Raw genomic sequence first — 18,829 nt, forward strand, 5'->3', positions numbered from 1 at the left:
GGCCGAGCTGGGAAGGGTCTAGGGTGGTGTCAGGCGGGAAAAGGGTATTAGAAGACATGGATTACTAGCTAGTTGACAAAAAGAAAAAAAAATTAAAGGAAGGCAGTATAAACAGCTGAGAAACTAACACCCTGTGAACCTGTGTATATGTATAGAAATAGAGTGTAAATATAAATAGATTTAGAATAGACCTAGTATTTTAAAAAGGTATTTAGTGGGAATTTCTAAAATGACAAAGTTGAGCTATGTTTATCAGTAACAAAGGAAGGAAAAATGCTTTTGATGTAACTGAATTTTTATTAAAATAACTACATCTATTAAGCCAGTATGATTCATTTAGAAAAATATATTAAAATATGAGATGTGATAAAAAATATGAGGAATGTCAAACTTTAAAAAAATTATTAGAGTCAAAGACATATTGCCATTAATCACCCTCAAAATTCTCCCCTTTGTTTCAAACACACTTACCCAGCCATTCTTTCTACTTTCTGAAGCAGTTTTGACTTTTTTTTTTCTTTCTTTCTTTCTTTTTTGGTACCCGGGATGGGCCTTGGGTCCTTGCGCTTGCAATGCAGGCGGCGGAACCACTGAGCTAAATGCCCGGCCCTCTGAAGCAGTTCTGGAAATGAATGCAGTTGTTTATAAATGTAGTTGCGCTGTTGCGGCTGCCTCAGCAGGTTGAGTAATTTCAAAACGCTGACCTTTCATGGTCATGTCTGACCTCAGAGAAGGGCTAGAAGTCGCACAGTGCCGGGTCTGTTGGATACGGCAGCTGAGGACTCACCATAACCGCTGAGAGGGACTTTCCTTTTCACTGAACGGCACTTCACACCAGCATTCAATGTAGTTTTTAAAAATCATATCTCATAAAGACACTAACAAAGGAGCACTTTCAGAAGTGATTCAGAAAATGAGAATGACAACGGAACAAGCATGTTCAAAGCAAGGGGGGGTGGCTTGAGGGGGACAGATGGTAATGTGTCTTCCTTGATAATGTTTTTGAAATTTAACTGTATGTTTTGATCACCCATGTGTATATTATTTGCTGGCAAGTGTCTTTCCTGCCTTTTTAAAAACTTTTAAACTTGCTGCTACATAAATTAACAAAGAAAACAATAAATTAACATAACACTTCACATCGTTAAATTTCATGAACGGGGCCTGAAATTTCTTTAAACAAATTCTGCTGGCAAGACTGATGTCTAAGGGTCACAGAAGGACATACGAGATTATAAAGTTACAGTCCAGTGAGTAGGGGAAAGAAAAGAAGGGACAAAAAAATAAAGCCAGGGAAGCAAGCAGAAGAAATATGGGGCATACATTCATAAGATCACAGTTTGCATTCTGAATTCTGGGTTATCCACACAGCCCTGGAGTTTTTCTCCTCTGGTGTTAATAAACCCTGTCCTTCCTTGACTAGCATGCCCCTGGGATTTAAAATTAGCCAGTGATACAATCTAATGTTTGCAAAGTGAATTTACAGTACCAACCACTGTTAAGCTTAGAACTCATATTTTTTTTTTCTTTAGAAGAGTTATATTACAGATCCAGAATACATGAATAACATTCTTCTGGACCAAACTATTTTGTGATGTTGACTACTAAATAGCAACAGGAAGCCTGTTAGTTCAGCAACTGCAGAAATGCTGTGAGACCAAATGTTGAAAGCAAGTCCCAAGATCAAAGGAACTCTTTCCCATTTCAGTCAGGGAGAGAGAGGTGCTTAGCAAAGCTACAGCTGCTGAGCATCCTACTGGCAGCTAGGGTCATCCTTAGTTTTGATCTTTGAAAAGAGAATATATCATTTTAAAGTTATTTTTATAGGGGAGATATTTTTCTTCTTATAAATGTGTGCTTTTGAAGCCACTTTACTCATGATCTTTTAATTCTATATCTGTTTTGTCCACTAATAAAAGCATAAGGATGATATCATTGTTATACCCCATTCTGGGCTTCATCTTGCATTACAGTCATAATGTGTAATCTATGAAACAAGTATTTCCATAACAACAGGCACAAATCCAATTAAAAATAACCCTTTGGTTCATAAAAATCTCTGTAGGCCAACTTCAAGCATCTTTCTTGCGTTATTAAAAATCTGAACAGATTGATTTTGAAAGACAAAGTTTTTAAGAATGCACTTAATAGTCTCAGTTCAAAGCAATGTTACTCATGCAACACAAATTATAATAGAAAGCACACTGGACTTGGAGTTAAGCATTATGGTTGCTAGTCTTAGATTTGCTACTAAAAGAAGTTGAAGGCTGGTGAGTGCTTATTATGTACCAGGCACTTCTATTATTATCAATTTGTAGACATGGAACTGAAGGCTTAAGAAGCTAAAACTACTTCTCTCAAGGTCACACAGCTAAGTAGAGGTGGAATGGAGTATCCTCCTAGGTCTGACCTCCTCAAAGCCTGTGTTCCTTCCCCTGCATTAGCCACCCTGCTAGTCATGACACCCTTCTGCTATCTCTCAACTTCTCAGTTTTACATCTAACTGAAGGAGTATGGGAAATGTTCTTTGCAGTGACTTTCAACCTGCACAACAGAATCATCGCACTATTAGGAAAACCTCCATATCTCTGCATAAGCCCTGGTGAAAACAAATCTTTAAACAACACACTCTTTATCTCAGAATGCTGAAGTAGCCGCTACCAAAGACACAATATAGATGATCAATTTAGGACCAGTCTCTATCTCTACATAGCAATTTGTTAAAATTCAGCTTCTAACCACGTTAATATCTCCATCCACAAAATGAGGACATAATCTTGCTTATCTGTACAGTTCCTTAAAAATGACACGTTTTCATAGAATTTTATGACACATGGAAATGCTAAAGATGACCTCACTGTTGACATTTTGAGTTGGTATCCATTTGCCCTATTGTTAAAATGTTAATAAAAAACTAAGGTCATTCAAACTGTTAATAACCTGAATTCTTTTGGGCATGTCAAAACATGTCTCAATTACGCTAACACCTTTCTCCCAGAAAGAACATATGTACGGACTGAATATCTATTCGCTCTCAAATTCCTATGTTTAATTACTAAGCCCCGATATGGTAGTTTTAAGGGACCTCTGAGAAGTAATTTGGTTCAATGAATTGATGAAGGTAGAGAAAGAGAAGAATCACAAAGCAATTTCGTTTAAAGACACACGCAGAATGCAGTCATCCACAAGCCATGGGGAGGCCCTGACTAAGAACCAGATCTGTCTGCACCTTGGTCTTGGATTGCACAGCTTTCAGAACTCGGAAAAAAACTGCTGTTGCCACAGCCTGGTCTCCTCTTTTGATGAAACAGCCTGAGTAGGCTGACACAGTGTGCAATATTTTAAAGACTTTTTTAAAAAATAAATACTTTTAAGAAAGTTCAAAGCATTGTTTCTTTTTTCTTTTTGGAACTTTTTGCACTTGTGAAGCAGGGTGTGGAACCACTGAGCTAAATCACCAGGCCCCAAAGCACTGTTTCTTAAAATCACCACTCCCTTATGATTTATATGCATTTTTAGACTTAATTCTTATTATAACCTGTTTAGGCCAATACGTATTATTTTTACTTTCTTTTTTTTTTTTAAGAAAGAGGATCTAGAAATGTCAAGTGAATGATTTTAAGTCTCAGAGGCAGTAAGGAATGGAGTTAAGATTGAAATTTGGACATCTTTCATGTCCATTAAAATATCATAAAGAGGGGAAGTTTTGAGTTATTTGTAGGAAAATGAACTTACCCTCAGACCATAATGCTAAGTTAAATAAATCAGACACATAAGCTTAAATATTACATGATTTGTCTTATATGAGAAACCCAATATATAAATAAAGAGCAAAATAAAAGACAGATGACAGGACATAAGGAGACAGATCTTTTGCAAATGGGAAGAGGATAAAGAGACAGAGAGGACAGAGGGAAGAGGAAGAGGACAAAACACAATTAAGATGTGTTATGTACATAATACCAACTCCCCACAAGGAATATGATTGCGATAAACTCCAAACATACACCAATAAAAATTGAAAAAAAGTCCTTCCACTGAACATGATGACCAGGTAGTAACAAAACAGCAATGGGGCTGAAGGATTCACCAGGCTGGGTCAGAATTTGGCTCTATAGGTAGAGGTTATTTCAAAGAATCTTAAAACTAGAAGGGACAAGAGGTATAGAGATTCTCTGAGCCATCTGCAAAGAAAGAATATGAAATCCAAGGAAATCAGACAAGATTTCCATGGCCATAACTAATATGGTAGAAGAATCCTAATCTCTAGATTACCAGTCAAGGGAATTTAATATAATAATGTGACCTGCTCAAAGAACAGCAAAATATGAGTGTATGATTTACTCATCTTTTTGCTCTGCATCAAATGAGAAAATTAAGCAAGAACAAACACAATTTAGTAAGAGTATCAATTCTTTACAGCAGAGTTTAATTTACACTACGGAATAACTGTTTCTGGTCTGTGACATTATGTATCTGGGTAACTGTACAACTCATAACTGTACAGCTAAGTCTATTGATAATAGGTAGAAATAGAAGTAAACATTTCTGTTTTCCTTAATTCAATTCAAATTGACTGTCTTTTTCACAACACATCCACCCTTGAATTCCAAGTGGCAGGCAGACAAAGGAAGGCTGCATGCGTGTACGTGTGCATGTGCATGGAAAGAGAGAGACAGAGATGGACAAAGAGGCAGAGATAGAGAGAGAAAACACACACACACAGAGAGAGAGAGAGAGAGATCTAATTAAATTTTTCATCCTCATTTCACATCAACTTGAATCGTAGGTCTTTTTAAACAATGATTTCAAAAGAAAGGAAATGGCCTGGTATATGTTGTAGTTTTTCACTATGGAAAGAAGTTGTAGAAAAAAATATTGTCCTTAACCTGCCTTCAACCAATTCTGTCACCTTGAGCAAGTAGTTTTTCTTCCCTGTTCCTATTTTATGTATAAAATGAGGAGGGTATGCACTTTTAAGAAATACTTCCCTGTGGCTAATTTACACAATGTTATTCTTGGAAAGATCAGACAGCTGTAAACTACCTTCCCATGTTGCAGCTAACTGAAAGAGTGCCCTATGATAGTGAAGTCCTCCAAATGTATGATATTTCAATTATTATTATTATCATTATTATTATTATTTCACTATTTTAGTTTCTTTCAGAGGCCAGCATGAAAAGGCTTCATTAAATGTTAACTCTGCAAACTATCTTTTTGTCATCTTAACATCCTTCAAAAGTACAGCACCAAAGAAGAAATGATTAGTCTGAAGCAAGTATTGTCCTATTTTATGGACAAGTTCTCTAGAACACTAAAATCATAGATCAAAAACTTCTGAGGTGAAACAGTGTAGCGATCTTTAGGCAGTGCCTTCTGTCAGTCACTGCAAGGAGGAGGCACCAGGAGGTCAGGGTGGGAGGCTGGCCCAGCAGCTCCTCTCTATGCTCCCTGCTCTGGACAAGTAAGGTTGGGCAATGTGAAAATTTGGGCGCTGAAGTGGGGGAGGTGACTTTATCATTATTTTTACATCACTAGAATGACTTTCCATGGGAATCTTGCACAATGAATATCAAAATATCAAAATAACTAGATGCCTGGCTGTTAAAGAACCCATGAAGATACTGACATAGGAAAAGACTTTATGAACAAATCCTCAGTAGCATGGGAACTAGCAGAAAGAATCAACAACTGTGATCTCATCTTTTAAAAAAAGCTTCTGCACTGCCAGAGAAATCACAAGCAGAGCTAAGAGACAATCCACAATGTGGGAAATAATTTTTACCAGTTCTCAAACAAAGGTCTACCATCTAGAATATAAAGAACTCAAAAAAATCAGACCCTATCAAATATAAAGACCCAATTTAAAAATGGGCATCTGAAATGAACAGGCATATCTCAGACAAACAAGTAAAAGAAGCAAATAATCATATGAAGGGATGTTCAACATCACTGGTCATTCAAGAGATGCAGATGAAAACAACACTGAGATGCTACCTTCACCCCAGAAAGAATGGCTGCTATCAAGAAATCAACCAATAACAAATGCTGGTGGGGATGTGGAGAGAAAGGAACCCTTCTCCATTGTTGGTGGGAGTGCAGACTGGTGCAACCACTGTGGAAATCAATATGGAGAAACCTCAGACAACTACTTTGAGAAGTCCCATTTGATCCAGCTATTCCTCTGCTGGGTATCTTCCCAAAAGAATTAAAAGAATCAAACCACAGTGATATATGCTCACGCATGTTTATAGCGGCAGTTTGTAATAGTTAAAACTCAGAAACAGCCCAATTGCCCGTCAACTGGAGACAGGATAAAGAAGATGCGTTTTTTTTTTAATAAAATGGAATACTACTCAGCCATAAAGAATGCAAAACTAGAGATATTTATAGCTAAGTTAATGCACATCAAGGCCATACTTTATGTGAAATTAATAAGTTATACATGTAAATGCCAAATTGTTTCTCTGGTGTGAAAAACTAAAAGTGTAAATAAGGATTAAAATGCATAATTGATATTGCATAATAGGAAGAAAAGTCTAAAAGAGAAGAGGAAGTGGGATGGGTAGGGGAAAGGGAAAAAGGGAAAAGAAAAACTTGTGAAAAGGAAAAATATGGAAACAATGTCTTTGTAAACAGGGAAGGGTGAAGGGACTGAGGGGAAGGCTGGGGAATGGGAAAAAATAAGAACCTGATAAGTCATGTATAGATACAAGATCCCAATGATGAATGCAACTGTGTTGTATACCTAATATGTACCAATAAATTTAATAAAATTTAAAAAAAAAGGAGTCCATCTTGCACCTGGAGACAACCAAGAACCATGGAGTCTAGAAGTCACGGAACTGGGTGATCATTCCTCCCCTCAGAAGAAGGACGGCCTTCTTTATCAGAAAACTCCAGCAAAGACTTTTAAAAATAATTTGTAAAAAACACTTTACTTTAAAAAATTCCATGCAGTTCATGAAACTGACATGTAGCTCATGGTTTAAATACTATTTTTCTTCGCTGTAAAATAGTACACAGGTGTTCAAAGCTAGCATTCTGGTGGGTACTGTCAGAATCTCCAGATGCACTCCCTTTCCTCCCTTAATGGCAAACTCCAGATTCATGGACCTCTCCTAGGTGACAGTTTGGGGATAAATTATGAAGTAAAACTAATCAAAAATACCTTTCAAAAGATGTGTGACTAATTCATTCAAATCTCTCCAGATCACTCCATGTGAGGTTAGTTGCTCTAGCTCAGTCTTATTTACCTGGAGACTTGGTTTATTTGGGGCCCATACACCATCCAGTTAATTGTCTCACCCAATCTCAGAGCATTCTTTGCTCTCTGCACATTTCCCGATTGCACTCTCTTTCTAAATACACAACAATTCTCTTCTAATGCATTTTAAGCAGACATCCTGCTTCAGGTAACTGAGTCAGTGAAATCTCCGGAGCACCTCACCGACGCAGAGTGTTGGAGGCAGTGCTGAAGCAGGGGTGTCCTTTTGTATGCCTTCCTGCATTTGGCCCAAATGTATTTCAAGGGCCAGCAACACAGACAGTAGAACCTTGAACTTGCATGAAATTTAAAACAAAAGCTGATTCATTTTTTCATATTTTTTTCTTTTCCCTTTCCCCTACCCTTCCCACTTTCCCTACACCTTTAGCTCTTTTTTCTATTTCACATTGTTAATTACCTCATTAGGATCTTGTGTAAATAAAAAAAAAACTGGAAATAAAGTGTTTATAAATGGGGAGGGGAGGAGGGGGTGAAGGGAGGGCAGGGACAAGGGGAAACAATGAGAACCAAGACCTGTCATGTAAAGGTACAAGAGCCCAGTGACGAATATAACGGTGTTGTATACCTAGAATGTACCAATAAACTCAATAAAAAGAAGGAAAAAAAAAAGAGCTAAAGGAAATCTGATGTGCTGCCAAGTTTGGCACTTTGTGTAGTTTCAGTCAATATTCTATAGATTCTCTACTTTCATGAGAAAATTAAGTAAAAGCAGTATATGGGTTCTGAAAACCACAAAAGGCCAAAGCTGTTTGACAGTGGGAGATGCTATATATTATGTATAACAATATGCACTTAAAGAAATATACACAATTTTTGAGCGGGCATATTGCATAGGGTAATCTTTTTGAAATAAGGCCATCCAAAGTCCAATTTTTGAAGCATTTTAACTTGACACTTCACAGCATTTGCTTTTGGTTATTTAGTTCCAAAAATATTCACCATAAATACCTCTCAAATGGACCTGGAATTGGTCAATAAAAATCTGTTTAATACTGCTGAGTTAAAACAAGAGGCACACAACGTTAATTTTAACTTCTTCTCGATAGAAAACCTTCTCTGCGTAAATATTCTGTGAAATACACTTTTGTGAATATGGTACTATGGCGGAGTGCTGTAAAGTAACAGAAAAATAAAAGAGATAGGAAAACTTTGAAGTAATGCCAGCAAAGACCTCTAGAAGATAAAATTCACACTGGGAGGTAGCTGGATAGAAACAGGAAAAACAAATCTATGCCAGTTATATTTGAATTGACTTTTAGGCATGTGTGCCACAAGACACTCATAGGGTTTAGGCAGCCATCTCCCTCTTGTGGTACATTTTAGAGACACTAACTGCATAAATGTCCATCTCTATCAGATACTCAGTTCCTTAATCATCAAATGTAGGTGATTTTTCTTTTATGGTTAAACTTATCTATTTCAATAGTTAATTGCCTTGCTCCATAAAACAGTTTATTGAGCATGAGGACTTTAATAGGTGTTTCTGTGAAGTCATCACCTAATGAACTACATAGATTGACGGTAGGTAGAAATCCACACAATTTGCATTCTAGGACTGACCCATTTTATTTCATTGTGCTCTCTCCATCTTATTAGTAATAGCTTATGTTATATCATCTGGAATAAAGATTGATATCCCATTTTATAGAAAAACCACATCTTCTTTATCCAGTCTCCAACTGATGGGCAGATGGACTGTTTCCAAGTTTTAGCTATTACAAACTGTGCCGCTGTAAACATGGGTGCGCATATATCACTGTGATATGATTCTTTTAATTCTTTTGGAAAGATACCCAACAGAGGGATGGCTGGGTCAAATGCAACCTTTAATCCTAGTTCTTTGAGGTATACTACTCAGCCATAAAGAATGAGAAAGTAGATTCATTCATAGGTAAATGGGTACATTTTGAGGATATACTCCTAAGTGAAATAAATAAGTCACACATGTGTAAATTGGGGCAATTAGCAATGTGAAATAGGAAGAAGACCAAAGATGTAGGGAGAGTGAGAAGGATAGGGAAAGGGGAATAAGGGAAAAGGAAAAAAATATGAGAAAATGTAAAAATGGAATTAAAGTGTTTGAAGGTAGGGAGGAGAGGAGGAGGTGAAGGGAGGGTGGGGACAAGGGGAAAAAATGAGAACCAAGACTTGTCATGTAAAGGTACAAGATCCCGGTAATGAATGTAACTGTACTATATACCTAGAATGTACCAATAAATTCAATTTAAAATAAAAAGATTGATATCCCAATGAAAATGGATTTTAAAATTTCCATGGTTCTGATATACATTCTGAAAAATACTAGAATCATCTAATACATATAAATTAGTTCTATATTTATACACAGATGTTCAATTTTTTAGATCATTAAACTGCATTCAGAACCCAGGAAATGAATTAGACAAAAAATAAAAAAATGCAGCACCACAACAGAAAAACAAAATGCAGCACCATAACATATAAGAATTATGATATTTTAAAACTGAAATTTCATATTGTGTCTGAAGTTTATCCCACTTAATTGTAATTATTTATCCTAGGTTGCATGGGACTCCTATCCTCTGTTTAGTTTAAAATCATTTTATGCCAAACACTGATCTCAGCATCGAGAGTGCTGCAACTCAGAGATGGAGGAAACACGCCTGGTACGTGAGGCACCAAGACACTCTTTCTGTAAAGGACCAGCACTGGATGCAAGTCACGTGGTCCCACTGCTGTTACTTAATTCTGCTCTTTAATGTGAAAGGAACCTAAAATATACATGCCCAGATGGATGTGCTGTGTCTCAATATAACTGTTAAAACAGCCAACTGGCCCTTGGACAGTAGCTTTCCAAATAAGACACAAACAAATAAGCAAATGATTGAAAAAAAATCTCCTTTTCCATAAACTTTTACACTGAGTGTTAAAAAAAAAATTGAAAATAGTTCAGAATCAGGAAACCCAAGTATTAGATTCATTGTTGTCATTAATTCTAGCATACCCTAATTTTTCCTAACTATCCTTAATTTTGATTGCTTTTTCTGTTACTTTTCCTTTAAAAGGCGGATAATCACAAGAACTAAAAGCAATTTTTAAAGGGTTTAAGTGACATAAATCAGTTATGAAAGTCCATTCACTTACAAAAGCTAGACTATATCAGTTTCTTTTCCTTTTATGCAAATGTAGGATACTTAATTTAAAAGCCTGACATCTGTGTGTGCCTGTGTGTTTGCCTATGCGATGGTGTGTATAAAAATCAAGTTTCTATCTATATAAACGTTCCAGGTACTACCACACTTTATTTAGCAGTTGGCTGAGACTGTTGTGGTAGGCAGGACTCTGTAAGAAGCTGGACACAGGCCTTGTCAATGTGACGTGCTAGGTAGAGAAAGAAGCTCTCATACCCAGAGCAAGAGCAACCACTGCTGGATGCCTGAGTCATGACCTTGGTGGTGGCACCTCCTATCTGTACGACAGGAGGCTGAGTCTCTCAGGTTGTAAGTATGAAACTCTGAGCCCACCATTTGACTTTGTTCTCCTTTCCGGGTTTTAAATAAATAATTACTTAAAAATAACCTGACCTCAGCTTTCTCTTTCTCAATTTTTACATATTGGCCTGGGAATGAAATCTTGTTTTTAATTTCTCCCGTGAATCAGAAAAAGACTCAACTGCAAATTGGACTTAGAGCTGTCAACTACACTTCCAGATTCTTCTTTCAGTCACCCCTTACATGATGATGAGCTACACAATCTGCAGGCCCAGGGCAAACTGAAAACCTGGGGCCTTGGTTCAAAACTAAGAACCTCAAGATTGTGACAGCAGAGCATTAAGCAAAGCACAGGCAGGGGGTGACTGCCTTGAGTTACACGCTCTTGAAGCCACCCACTTCTGATTAGAATACACTTGTGTTTATTTTCAAAATTTCTTTTAGTAAGTTCTAAATTTAGGAAAGTGCAGTCAAAACTCTTAATTTATCCATGTAAGAGGCAGAATAGAGTCCCTTTTGCATATTGTCTGGGGGCCAGGGAAGCTGTCCCCAGTCTTTCTTGCTGGCCTGGCCTGGTGCCAGCCATGGACACGATTGGTGACAAACCAGAGGGAACCAGAAGTTGAATGACAGACCCAGCCTTGTAACTTCTTCCTTTTCTCCTTCTCTATTTCTCCTCAAGCTCTAAGTTAAGCCAAGGATGTTTCCTTGAAAACCACTTAGGATGTCTACATAGGGAGCTACGTGCCTCTTCTTTACAAAGAAATATTTATATAACCCCTAACTGCAAACACATTTCTTAACCCTAAAAATATTAGAACTACTCCTCCCCAATTCAAGTGTACTTTGAGCAAATAATATACAGCCAAATACTAAACGTGGACATCTTTTTAAAAATGAACACTAGTAACCAAAAAAAAAAAAAGTTACTTTATGAACTTTTAAAAACCTATTGGAAAAAATAGTCACATGCTAATCACACTTTGATTGGATTGTTATTTAAATCCATTGTTTAAAAAAAAACATGTAAAATGTGCATAGTTTGGTTTGTTGCAGGGATTCAGGTAGGTTTGTATCCTAGCTCCACAGTTATTAGCTGTATGACCTTGAGAAAACTTTCCACATTCCTGGTGTCTCATTCTTTATTCTTATTTGTAAAATAAGCTAGTAATACCAAAAAGTCACAATATAAATGGGTCTAGTGGATTATAATAACTAAAAACAAAATCTGATGCATGGTAATCTCCAACTATTAGAGTAATCATGATTGCCAGTATTGTACTGTCATTATTATTTCTTCTCCTTACAGTTTAAAATCTTAGAAAAAAATTCTACATTCTCAAACTCAGTACCTTGAACATAATAATCATTCACAAAGTACTTATTGAATGGGTCCATTTCTTTAACTCTTGTGAAATGTTTTTATTGTAGAGGAAGTATCTGTTGATATTAAAGTATGATAAGCAGTTAATGAAAACTAATTCCATCAAATTTTAATGTCTTCATATTCAGAGAAATACTAATAAATACAGAGAGACTACTCGGTCCTTGTGTTTTTAATGTAGAAGCACTTAATCTGGTAAATCCTACTTTTGGAGAAACTGGGTGACTCAGCTGTCTAGATAATTATTTGCATAGCTTTTTTGTTCAGTTACTTTGAAAATAAACTTAAGAATATAGCCTTGGAGAGCAAAATGACCTGGGGCAGCAGTCAGAACCTTCTAAATGCAAATAAATTACTGGTTTAAGAACTGAGGGAACTCAAGGCTTAATGAGTATTTAAATGAGCATAAGAAAACATGGATCTAGTCTGCAGGAGAAGCTGACCTTAGAGAACTTTTGGAAAGGCCCTGCAGGGACTCCTCTGCCATTTTCCTAAATCATAATAATTATATGATATTTACATAATACATTTCAGCACTGTGGGTGTTTCACTTCCTGTTCCACTTCTGGTAAATATCATGGCTCTAGGAAAATGAATAAATGAAGTTTAAATCATCTAAGAAATATCAAGCCTCTATATATTTGATATTGATTGTACCCATTTATGACAAACCAGGATAATAAATATTTTTGAGGTGAAAAACATACATGTGAAGAAACATAATTTACCTTTCAAGAATATAGTTATATTTACAACACAGTAAAAAATAAACACAAATTAAATAAATACATTGCTACAAAAGTGTTTTAAAGTAGCTGTTTTTAAATCTAATCTAACTTAACTGGCAAATTTAGGAAGAAGCATATTATAATAAAGCTAATGAAAGTATAAAAATTTGGACTGTGATTTTATTTTAAGGAGAACTGTTCATTTCCAAGAAATGCTTACCACATAAAAGGATAAATAGCAGGAATAAAATGAAGTACCAAAGAATTAATTTACTTTTAAATAATCATGAACTGAAAATGTTTTCAGCATTGGTGTAGAGTGTAAGAAAGGGTTATATTGAGTTACATTAATAATTAAATGTGTTTTAATACCTACACAATCCAACCTGTATAGGAAAAAAGTTAAAATGCACATAGGTACTAGTAACCATATGAATATTTGCAAATATTTAAATTGACAACCTCACAACCTTCACAAAGGTGATGAAATAACAGTCACAAATGCAATGACTATTTAATTAAATGTGTCATTGTCTGAATATTTATTATAATAGTTTTCCAATTTATTGTTATCACAAGGTCAAGAGTAATATATATTCTTGATAATTCAGAAAAACTGACTTTATGTTTTACTTTCCATGACATATTAATATAAGTTAAATATCACTAAGTATAATGCTAAATTCACAAAATTTGTCTTGCCTTTATTATTTGGGGGAGAGTCCAGTAAAACCTTTTTCTAAAGATAAGAAACCTATTAGAAAAACTAAATTTAAGTTCCTATCTTAGATAAGATTTTAGTTTTTACTTCTTTTCTTTTCACTGGGAATTTATAATGCTTAAAAATAATTCTTGAGTATTTATTACAAACTTTATAGACATGTTTTCTTGAGGAAAACATTTTAAAGAGTATCTTGACTCGATACTGTTTTTCTTCTACAATGATTGCTTAAATGAAGACCACAGACAAACAGTACATAATAATGCATTCACCTGTCACCTAAAAATTGGAATAATTTTTTCCAAAAGATGATAAAATGATTGAAAAAGACATTTATATTCACTTTACTACTGTAGTAACAGATAGTAGTAATTCACTTTTTACATCATCTTTGGCTTATTCACTAGGCTTTTAGTCAGTAACAACAGTGCTAAGATTCCATTTGACCATTTATTTTAGTAAATAGAAAAAATACAGAAGTTTTCTTTGGATCCACATCTTACGACATGAATGGTTCATCTTATTAGCCAAGAATTATTCTAAAAATGTTGTTTCCCAGATAGAGCACTGACAGTTAGAAATTAAACCTTAAACAAAACCTGATGCAACCAAGAAGACGGTGTGTGGAGGTTCCTTGCAGCTTGTTACCCAAATGTGGCTTCTGGCTGACATTCTTAAAGTGTTAGGACAGAGCCAATGAGGTGACTTAGCACAGAACATCTGGAAATATCTCATGCATGGCTTGTCTAATCTAACTTAGGTTATAGGTTTTGTTCACAGGTGTTAAAAAATCAGCTTTCATTTGAAAGATTTTGGAACAAATGTATATATTTTGGGAGGTACTGGAGATTGAATTCAGAACCTCACACTTGCAAGGCAGGCACAGTGCTCATCAAGCCAAATCCTTGGCCCTGGAACCAATATTTTAAAAGAAACTCATTGTGACTATTTTGAAGGTCAGAATTTTTGAGAAATGTAGTCTGTAAATAAATTTTAAATATGCACATCATATTAAAATGTATGGCTTAGTGTAAGCTTAGCTTATCCTAAATAATGTTTGTTTCAATTGTATCTTTTCGAACTTGGGACCTGGCACTTGCCAGGCAGGCAGCGGAATCACTGAGCTAAATCCCCATCCCTGTTTCAACTGTAACTTAACAGAGCAATTTTAACCACTTTTGCAATAGTAAACTGCAAAAAGGAAAAAAAAATGCTGTAAATATAGGAAAGCAATTTTGTTTTGGTGATTTCTTATCAATTTCATAATTTATAACTTAAAACTAGTTAGATGCTGGATATGTCTATTTCCTAAAGTAATTTTACTTAATTAGTGTGTAAAGAATTACTCAATTACCAAAATATTATTTTTGACTGTAAAATTTATTAGTTGATTAACTGAACTGAATTTTCAGGTAAAACTCAACTTATGAATACAGAATCTACTAAAACATTCCAGGAATTTCATACTATATGTCAGTTTCAAAACTCTTTACTCTTCTAATCTCATCTATTGTTACTTTCATTATTACTTAAAATTAAATGTATTTAACTATAAAAACAAAAGTGTATTATATGTATTATTACTATTGGTCTAACTCTAATATTTGAATGCACATATATCAATGTTCAATTAACAACAAATCATATTTATCTATATATATAGACATTACAGTGAAAACTTTCACAGTACTTCTATCTTATTGAATGTACTTTTGTTTATGTTAGTATAATCATTACTACTTTCTAACTCTATCAGTTTGCCTGTTTCAAAGTATTAGGGGAATACCTCTGCATTTTAAGTCGACATTTACATACTTTTATCCAAAAATTCATTTTTATTTTATTAAACTAGAATCTTTTATAATTTGTGAAAAATCTGTAATATCTATTTTTGATCATGCCACTGTAGTATGTTGATTCCAGAATGTTTGAGTTTTAATTTTTACATGCTTAAACAACCCCTTTGCCTTAGGGTTCTGTAACTGTACATGCAAATTTACACTGAAAATTCCATGATTTCAATGTTGGTTGATTTCGCCTCATATCTGATAATTAAATGAGTGAATCTCACTAACAACCTGTACACTTTGTAAGCAAAAGTGAAGAGATATTGTTAATTCTTACCTTACATGTATGTTTCTAAAGCAAGTTTAAATTATTTACAGAAAAAGTCAATTGACTTTGAAATTTAATTGACAGCAGTAGCACTATGCATAAAAAATGTCAAGTCTATATTTAAATTGATCTCTGGGAAGTATGATGGAAAGGTGAAAATTTCACATAATTTTATGAATGACACAATTACCAAGTAATAATAAATAATCCAGTAACAAATAGGCACAATAAAAATAACGATTTGAATAATTTTAGGCTTTCTTACTTTACCTGTGGGGAATTGATTTTCACAATGCATTTGTTATCCATCTTGCTCTTTGTTTTCATTGATAACAAGTGAAAGAAATGGACAAGAGTTCTGAGTACAGTGAACATTTCAATCTCCTAATTCCAGAAGGTTCCACGCAATCCCCCCAGCCCTGATTTTGGCTTATGTACCATATATTAGCCAGTGATGTACTGATGACATTGTAATTCCCATGAGTATTTTATGGCTAAAGTGAAAACATTTTAGTCATATAAATTAGAGAAAATTAGTTTTTTTAGTAGGCCTGTGTCTGCTACAATTCCTTTAAGGAGAGTGTACCACATGCCTCTTTTCTGTAAGGACAGGTGTTTAGATCAACAGTGGTCATTTGCCACAAAAACTAAAATTTGGTGAGTGACTTAATTTGAAAGCTCTACTTAATAGGACAAGGATAAGTAATGAATCCACTAGGGGGTACTTTTTGCTTAAGTATACAACTTATATAAATTCAATAATTGGTGGGAGAACCACTACAAGTGCAACAAACAAAATCACACGCACAGGCAAAGCAGTGAACAGAAACCAGGAAGCGAAAGTACCAGGAGTAAGTGGAAGTCATGGGAAAGTACATCAAAGCAGAATCAAATTAACAGAAAGGAGAGGCACAGCAGGGCCACCAGAAGACAAAACAGAGGATAAGGAAATGACTGTAAGACACTGAGGGGAATCTTAGGTGACAGGAGATGAGGGAAGTGCATGTAAATGGGGGCGGAGGATATCCTGGCCATTAGAGAAAGATTTTGTGCTGGACAATTTTCCTGTTCTGGAACTCAGGCTGACATCCCTAAGACCTATCTATGTAAAGGCTGAAATTTTATTATAAATAATATATGTCCTTGAAATTTATGTCCTTGAAATAAACAATTATTGACTAAAACAATCTGGATGACTATGTGTTCATTTGATCTTGAAAGAATTTAACATGGTATGAATTAATATATCATAGAAACAGTGTTATTCTCAGGTATTGTTCATTGACGTTCTTTAGAATTATCTATGTTCTAAAAAGTGAACAAATAAGAATGCTTAGCAATGCCGATTTCAAGTATATTCTCTTAAGTGTATTATAAATACTCTTATTATCTCACCAATTATCAATTGGCTTAATAAACTCTTTGTATGTAGCAGTGTAATTTGATGTAAAATTTGCTTGAACAGCATGGCTTTCAAGTTACTGGGAAGTAAATGAGTTTTGTTGTCATAAAACAATACTCTAAAACTTAGAAAAACTTAAAGACAAACCCTAGTACTTTTCTGAAACATATGCATGTAAGTTAATGTTTGTTTATATTTGCTTATAAATAATCAAATGAGAAAATCATTGTTTATCTAAATCAAAGACTTTTAAAAAAATCATTGGTCCAACTTAAAGATCTTCAAAATTTTCATGTTCTGCATCTGAAACCATGGTACCTTAGTAAAGACTATGTACGTCCCTATACTGAGAAGTCAAACTGGACTGCTTACATTTACAAGGTCTTCCATGCATTTAAGCAGAGAAAGCCATCACCTTTTAAATTATGCATCTTCTTCAGGAAGAAGCAAATTCACAATTGAAGCCTATGGCCATATTTGTTTTCATATCCTCTCATATGTAATGAATCAATATGTTTAAAATTATTAATATCAAAATTGGAAATGCTGAAACTGTAGGAAAAGTTTTACTCCATACTTGTCAACACTAGTGAAAATGAGTGATTTGGCAGACTCTTTAGATCATTGCTGAACATTAATGCTATCCTAGGGATTAGAGGCTGTTTTAAATATAAGTACTTGAATTCCGGTTAGTCTTTTTGAAACTGTGAAGTTAATCCTCTATGAAGTTGAATCCTTAGAGGCACAGAAGTAAAAAGACCAAACACTTGAAATACAAGAAAAGTATTGTTTTCTTTTAAGCTAATGAAATTCAAATCATAGAGTTCATAATGAGAAAGGCTTAATACAAAAGAAAAAAATCTTATTAATGCCAAGAAGCTTTTGATTCAATTTTTACTTTTGATTATCTTGATATGTGATAATAGGATAAAATTCCACCTCCTCACAGAAAGAAGTAAATGGGCAGGAAAGAAATAAAAGAAAAAGAAAGAGCACAATACAATGAGCATAGTGAATGTGAAGAATGCAGCTCTTTTTAACCACAAAGAAAAATATCTGACCAACATATCGTGGCCTTATACATGTGGTACATAAAAGACAACTCCCCTCTCATAGATACTAATAACAATAAGTATCAAGCTAAAAAATGTTTCTTCTGAAACTCTCCAGGTTTTCTGTCAATTCATGCCAGTGGTGACAAAACTATGGCACCCCCTGCCACAGTGGGCAAGCAGAGCTCTCTCTGTGGGCAGGAGAGCCAAGTCACCCCAGCCGTCAAGTATCAGATAACAGTTGTTTTTTTCTAAACTAAAACGTCAGTGTTCAGGTTTCACTGCAATGTGGGCATAGTGTGATAAGTAAGTGAGTTCTGGGTTGCAGTTTGGGGACTGTTTCTGGTTCACCATTACTCAATTAACAATGAAAGTTAATTTGGTGGTTTTAGTCAACTCTGATGTGGAGTTCTGCATTACTTTCAGCACAACAGTTTGCATTAACAATAACAAAATGCTTTAGTGAATACATAACTGAGTTTGGTTTCAATACAAAGTCTTAACCTGCACAAAATGATAATCTTCTAGAGTGCCGTGACATTTTACATCTGCATAAAAGTGACTACTAGATTGATAAAAGTAGACCAAAAGTGATCTGCTTTTTAAGTCTGCACATTATTATTTTACGGACCTATGCAGCCAACCAAATATGCAAAAAAAAAAAAAAAA

At 34.9% G+C, this 18,829-nt stretch overlaps 1 protein-coding gene across 13 annotated transcripts in view; it reads right to left on the reverse strand.

Annotated features, from left to right (window-relative positions):
* Nrxn1 (neurexin 1) overlaps nucleotides 1–18,829 on the reverse strand; it is a 986,324-nt gene that overhangs the window by 559,412 nt on the left and 408,083 nt on the right. The gene's annotated exons all lie outside the window — the stretch shown is intronic.

The sequence above is a fragment of the Fukomys damarensis genome, unplaced genomic scaffold (assembly GCF_012274545.1).
Source record: "Fukomys damarensis isolate Sample0158 unplaced genomic scaffold, DMR_v1.0_HiC HiC_scaffold_2, whole genome shotgun sequence".
Lineage (NCBI taxonomy): Eukaryota > Metazoa > Chordata > Mammalia > Rodentia > Bathyergidae > Fukomys > Fukomys damarensis.